At 39.3% G+C, this 7,372-nt stretch overlaps 1 protein-coding gene across 1 annotated transcript in view; it reads left to right on the top strand.

The window, feature by feature from the left end:
- Positions 1–5,372: 5,372 nt before the first annotated feature.
- The window catches only part of LOC117327742 (dual specificity protein phosphatase 14-like), a 38,295-nt gene continuing 36,295 nt past the window's right edge, over positions 5,373–7,372 (top strand). The window contains exon 1 of the mRNA XM_033884872.1: positions 5,373–5,527. The gene's annotated coding sequence lies outside the window, so the exon portion shown is untranslated. The remainder of the gene's footprint in view (positions 5,528–7,372) is intronic.

Raw genomic sequence — 7,372 nt, 5'->3', positions numbered from 1 at the left:
TCGTGGAGAGGGGGAGGGGGTCGGGGTAGCATATATCGCCATATTATCGAGAAGGAAATGGCGACTGACGACGGGAGACTTAGGAAGTTCACGTCTCTACTCCCGGTAATTTGTCGACAAAAGACTGAAATATACAAACTCTGTAAACATAAAAACACGCGCGATCATATCACCGTGCTGGAAATCCCTGCTCATGCGAACATTGATTCGATTTATCGGACCCGGAAGTTGGCGTGCTCCTTATGTACTCGTCTGTAATCCTACCATTGTTGCTACAGACAACCACCGTATATGCTGTACGGCGTGGCGGTAAGGGTACAGAAAACCACCGTATATGCTGTACGGGATGGCGGTAAGGGTACAAAGAAGCACAATGTCACGAACTTCGGTATCCAGATGTAAAATGATCTCGGAACCGAAAGCATTCTGGTGGTGTTTGAATTGGTATAATGGTATTAAATAAAATGATTGTTTCACAAACGAAGTCAATGTATTGAACGGAAGCCAAGACATACATAACGCAGATAGCTTTATAGTAAGTCATTGATCAGATGGGCTTCTATCGAAATGTTTACTCTGCGAGTCTCAAGGATCACTTATGGTAGGCCTACGATTTTTGTTTCGCCTGCGACGAAGTCGCAAAGCGAGACTTTTCCGGTGGCGAAGGCGACGGCGCCCACCTTTCAGTTTAAAGATCACATAGTGGACATCACAACAACTTGATGGAATATCATCCAGAATTTATGGTTCAGTGACCATGGAAATTAAGGATGCTGAGGATCTTTATATTTAGCTCAGTCTCTCAAAAGATGTCAATGTTATTTCAACCAAACCTGGACTACCGTTGCATTGTACGGACATCTCAACAGTCCTACTGATTACATGTAATAGACTTTACTGGCTTATCTATAAAAGCAAAATACAATTGCAAGTTACGGAAAACCACAAAAGTACATGATATTACACTTAATGCATGTTAGCCTTCTCCAGAGTTCTCACAATCAGAAACAGGCCGTAATGGAGTATAAACTCAGTATGGTACAGTGTGAGTTATTTCAGAAACACATTCTTAGAGATTCATCTGCTGTGTCATTTTCTCTCCGTCGAGGATTGCTATACCTGCATGCTACCTTTAATACTGATGGATTCTTCCATTATCGATAAAATTATAGGTTTACTTATCTACTCTCTAAGTACTCTGATACATTTTAACATTTAATTAAGTCGTTTATATATTACTACTAGTATCATTCTAAACATCCATATCGTTTGCACGTATCACCACATCCCAGAAGAACAAAACAGCTTTATGTTTATAAAATTCGGTTCTAAAGGTGATATCTACCTGTGGTGACACTCCCTGTCAGATATAAAGGTGATATCTACCTGTGTGAACACTCCCTGTCAGATATAAAGGTGATATCTACCTGTGTGAACACTCCCTGTCAGATCTAAAGGTGATATCTACCTGTGGTAACACTCCCTGTCAGATCTAAAGGTGATATCTACCTGTGGTAACACTCCCTGTCAGATATAAAGGTGATATCTACCTGTGTGAACACTCCCTGTCAGATCTAAAGGTGATATCTACTTGTGGTAACACTCCCTGTCAGATCTAAAGGTGATATCTACCTGTGGTAACACTCCCTGTCAGATCTAAAGGTGATATCTACCTGTGGTAACACTCCCTGTCAGATATAAAGGTGATATCTACCTGTGGTAACACTCCCTGTCAGATATAAAGGTGATAACTACCTGTGGTAACACTCCCTGTCAGATATAAAGGTGATATCTACCTGTGGTAACACTCCCTGTCAGATATAAAGGTGATATCTACCTGTGGTAACACTCCCTGTCAGATCTAAAGGTGATATCTACCTGTATGAACACTCCCTGTCAGATCTAAAGGTGATATCTACCTGTGGTAACACTCCCTGTCAGATATAAAGGTGATATCTACCTGTGGTAACACTCCCTGTCAGATCTAAAGGTGATATCTACCTGTATGAACACTCCCTGTCCGATATAAATTTGATATCTACCTGTGGTGACACTCCCTGTCAGATATAAAGGTGATATCTACCTGTGGTAACACTCCCTGTCAGATATAAAGGTGATATCTACCTGTGGTAACACTCCCTGTCAGATATAAAGGTGATATCTACCTGTGGTAACACTCCCTGTCAGATCTTAAGGTGATATCTACCTGTGGTAACACTCCCTGTCAGATATAAAGGTGATATCTACCTGTGGTAACACTCCCTGTCAGATATAAAGGTGATATCTACCTGTGGTAACACTCCCTGTCAGATCTAAAGGTGATATCTACCTGTGGTAACACTCCCTGTCAGATATAAAGGTGATATCTACCTGTGGTGACACTCCCTGTCAGATATAAAGGTGATATCTACCTGTGTTAACACTCCCTGTCAGATATAAAGGTGATATCTACCTGTGGTAACACTCCCTGTCAGATATAAAGGTGATATCTACCTTTATGAACACTCCCTGTCAGATCTAAAGGTGATATCTTCCTGTGGTAACACTCCCTGTCAGATCTAAAGGTGATATCTACCTGTGGTAACACTCCCTGTCAGATATAAAGGTGATATCTACCTGTGTGAACACTCCCTGTCAGATCTAAAGGTGATCTCTACCTATGTGAACACTCCCTGTCAGATATAAAGGTGATATCTACCTGTGGTAACACTCCCTGTCAGATATAAAGGTGATATCTACCTGCGTTAACACTCCCTGTCAGATCTAAAGGTGATATCTACCTGTGGTAACACTCCCTGTCAGATATAAAGGTGATATATACCTGTGGTGACACTCCCTGTCAGATATAAAGGTGATATCTACCTGTGGTAACACTCCCTGTCAGATATAAAGGTGATATCTACCTGTGTGAACACTCCCTGTCAGATCTAAAGCTGATATCTACCTTTAAGAACACTCCCTGTCAGATCTAAAGGTGATATCTACCTGTGGTAACACTCCCTGTCAGATCTAAAGGTGATATCTACCTGTGGTAACACTCCCTGTCAGATCTAAAGGTGATATCTACCTTTATGAACACTCCCTGTCAGATCTAAAGGTGATATCTACCTGTATGAACACTCCCTGTCAGATCTAAAGGTGATATCTACCTGTGGTAACACTCCCTGTCAGATATAAAGGTGATATCTACCTGTGGTAACACTCCCTGTCAGATATAAAGGTGATATCTACCTGTGTTAACACTCCCTGTCAGATATTAAGGTGATATCTACCTGTATGAACACTCCCTGTCAGATATCTACCTGTGGTAACACTCCCTGTCAGATATAAAGGTGATATCTACCTGTGGTAACACTCCCCGTCAGATATAAAGGTGATATCTACCTGTGGTAACACTCCCTGTCAGATCTTAAGGTGATATCTACCTGTGGTAACACTCCCTGTCAGATATAAAGGTGATATCTACCTGTGTGAACCCTCCCTGTCAGATATAAAGGTGATTTCTACCTGTGTGAACACTCTGAGTCAGTATTGTTTAAAATACATTTTAGGAAGAATTGTTCTTCATGTAAGAACAATTCAAGAACAATCAATACTAATATACAGAGGCACAAGACGTACTTCACAGACATTTCGTTGATAATTATGTATCGTTTAATATCAGTGTCTGTTGCTGACTAATATAGCTATGTTGTTATCTGACGATATAGACTCGAGTGGTGTCGTCATGTTGTTATCTGACGATATAAACTCGATTGGTGTCGTCAACAGGAGGTCATGCCCGATTTAGAATACGGACGCCGCTATTTTTACAATATTATTACATAGTAAAATAGCATCTCCTCTCAGATGTCTTTGGACAATACCATGACGATTTCGTGTGGTTCTTATTGTTCCAGAAAACAAGAACATACTGATAAAAGCGACGTGTAAACGACGTGTAAACTTATAACTCAAAGTCGATAAATCGAGGATAAAATATAGATTTATACTGACACGATTGAAGGGTTAGCGTCTTAATATATTCATCATGTGAATCTGGTTCTGACTGTGATGTTGTTATATCGATATAAACTAAATGTTCTGTCTGTGATGTTGTTATATCGATATAAACTAAATGTTCTGACTGTGATGTTACCATATCGATATAAACTAAATGTTCTGTCTGTGATGTTGTTATATCGATATAAACTAAATGTTCTGTCTGTGATGTTGTTATATCGATATAAACTAAATGTTCTGTCTGTGATGTTGTTATATCGATATAAACTAAATGTTCTGTCTGTGATGTTGTTATATCGATATAAACTAAATGTTCTGTCTGTGATGTTGTTATATCGATATAAAGTAAATGTTCTGTCTCTGATGTTACCATATCGATATAGACTAAATGTTCTGTCTGTGATATTTCCCTCTGTAAACACTGCATCAAACAAACACATTTACTGGAATCTAAAACTTATAAAAATCCCTCATCTTCATTCCTTCTTGATTTTGGATTCTGATAACCTGTCGTCATCGCCTAACGTTAAGTGGGTTTGAGTTTTCTCGAACAAACTTACCGCTACAAACTGTCTCCTTAACTGATATAAACATATTCATGTTTGACAAGCGTACAAACACGCCGACAATTCACCCTCACTATCGATTTAGTTTCGTAACTCTTGTATTTCCCTACCTACAGGTAACAATACAGGGTGCTCTTAGAGAGCTGGTTCACGTAATTACGACAAGGCCTTGATACAGGCCAGACTTTCATGTTTCATCCACATCCCTACTTGCATTTCTGCACCAGCCTGATCGATCGCTGGCGGTGCCCCTGTCAATGAGAATAGTCTGTAGAATTTTATGTAGTGGTCCCGCGGTAGACGTTAGAATAAGTCACCGGTCACTTTAGGTTTTTTTTTATCTATTATTCACATGTGTATGGCACCGGACATAATATACTTACAATGTTACAATTAACGTAAGTTTAATTGGTCAAACTCTCAAGGTCGATGAAGAACAGCTGACAACACATACGATAGCCAGTACATCGGTGTCTTTTATAAGGGGAACTATGGACCTGGGTTGAGGTCACCTTTGACGATTGCCCAGAGGCTTTGATTTAAGTTGTTCCCTGGTTGGCTGGTTTTGTAATTTATTTTCACATATCTTGTATGTGTTGGTATTCACGCCATCATTACAAAAATATATTCACGGGTTAAACATACACAATGCAAAATGAATAAAGTGCCAAGAGAATGTTTTCAATAGACACCGTCACGTTCAGAATGTAAATAGTTTTGTCTAGCGAGAAATCTAGGCAACAGCAAAACATCATCCAAGCGTCGCTGTGAACTCAAGCGATTCCCCGAGTTTGATCAATACAAAAGATGGCGGCGTAGAGGTATACATATAGTATATTGTTGAGAAATGTCTTATTCATTCCGCGTTCGTGACACACACTGGCTTACTCGGGATTCTACCGTGACACCCTGGCTACGTTCACCCCAGCCACAAGCACCCCGGCATGTGTCCACGAGAGGTAAGCGATTCATTGTTTTGCTGATTCAACAAGTAGTTGCGGCTGCTTGCTCTAGCAGTAGATAGTCGCTCTGAAGCAGCGAGGTTTGGTCCATGTAAAACAAACTAGTAGTCATTGATCTGTTGCTGAATCATTTTAATCTAAACTGAAAATTGTGCCATTTTAAGTTGTTAAGCAATTTTACATATTAATCTTGCTGTGTCGAATTTATTAATGCTTGAAATTTGAAATCTGTGTTCGGCATTTAGAATGTGTAAAAGTAAAATACAGATTTTCGTTAGTTTAACTTTATTTATCATTCTGGTAGAAATTCATGGTGTACAATTCTAGTTATTGAGTCACGTACTTTATGTTTATTATAAAGTACGCTGAAGTAGGAATTCAACGTATGGTTCTGTAAAACACATTTCTTTAGAATCAATTCCTTATTTCTTAGCCATAGAGCTAAATCCCCCATGGGCTGAACTAAGCCGTCAGATGTGTTTTCACTTGTCAGCAACAACAATGTTGTACGAGAATGGAATATTGACTTGAATTTCGTTAACACCTAAACTCACAAATCTAACTTTACACGGGTTTAGTATCATTTGACTTTAAATTCAGTGCTTGAGTATTTGTTTGCGTGGCTGTCAAATCTTATTTGTCAGTATATGCTTGTAATACACATGCTTTAAAGACGGGCACAACAAGATGTTTGTTGAATTTTACATCTGCAATTTAATGGATTTGACGTTTATGGTGTTTAATAGGTTTGATATTGGCTGTATTTGATGTTTGATGGATTCGACATTGGTCTATTTGATGGGTTTGACATTGGTGATGTTTGATGGGTTTGACATTGGTGATGTTTGATAGGTTTGACATTGGTGATGTTTGATGGGTTTGACATCGGTGATGTTTGATGGGTTCAACATTGGTGATGTTTGATGGGTTAGACATCGGTGATGTTTGATGGGTTTGACATTGGTGATGTTTGATAGGTTTGACATTGGTGATGTTTGATAGGTTTGACATTGGTGATGTTTGATAGGTTTGACAGGTTTGACATTGGTGATGTTTGATGTTGGATGGATTTGACATTGGTCATGTTTGATGGGTTTGACATTGATGATGTTTGGTAGGTTTGACATTGATGATGTTTGGTGGGTTTGACATGGTGATGTTTGATAGCTTGGACATTGGTGATGTTGGATGGGTTTGACATTGGTGATGTTTGATGGGTTTGACATTGATGATGTTTGATGGGTTTGACATTGGTCATGTTTGATGGGTTTGACATTGGTCATGTTTGATGGATTTGACATTGGTGATGTTTGTTGGGTTTGACATTGGTGATGTTTGATGGGTTTGACATCGGTGATGTTTGTCATTGTTTGATAGGTTTGACATTGGTCATGTTTAAAGGGTTTGACATTGGTGATGTTTGGTGGGTTTGACATCGGTGATGTTTGATGGTTTTGACATTGGTGATGTTTGACGGATTTGACAATTGGTGATGTTTGTTGGGCTCAACATTGGTGATGTTTGATGGATTTGACATTGGTGATGTTTGATGGTTTCGACATTGGTCTATTTGATGGGTTTGACATTGGTGATGTTTGATAGCTTGGACATTGGTGATGTTGGATGGGTTTGACATTGGTGATGTTTGATGGGTTTGACATTGATGATGTTTGATGGGTTTGACATTGGTCATGTTTGATGGGTTTGACATTGGTCATGTTTGATGGGTTTGACATTGGTCATGTTTGATGGATTTGACATTGGTGATGTTTGTTGGGTTCGACATTGGTCTGTTTGATGGATTTGACATTGGTGATGTTTGATGGGTTTGACATTGGTCAT

Source organism: Pecten maximus, chromosome 5 (genome assembly GCF_902652985.1).
Source record: "Pecten maximus chromosome 5, xPecMax1.1, whole genome shotgun sequence".
Lineage (NCBI taxonomy): Eukaryota > Metazoa > Mollusca > Bivalvia > Pectinida > Pectinidae > Pecten > Pecten maximus.
Note: the sequence above shows the minus strand (reverse complement) of the source record. Positions and strands in the feature narration are given on the sequence as shown.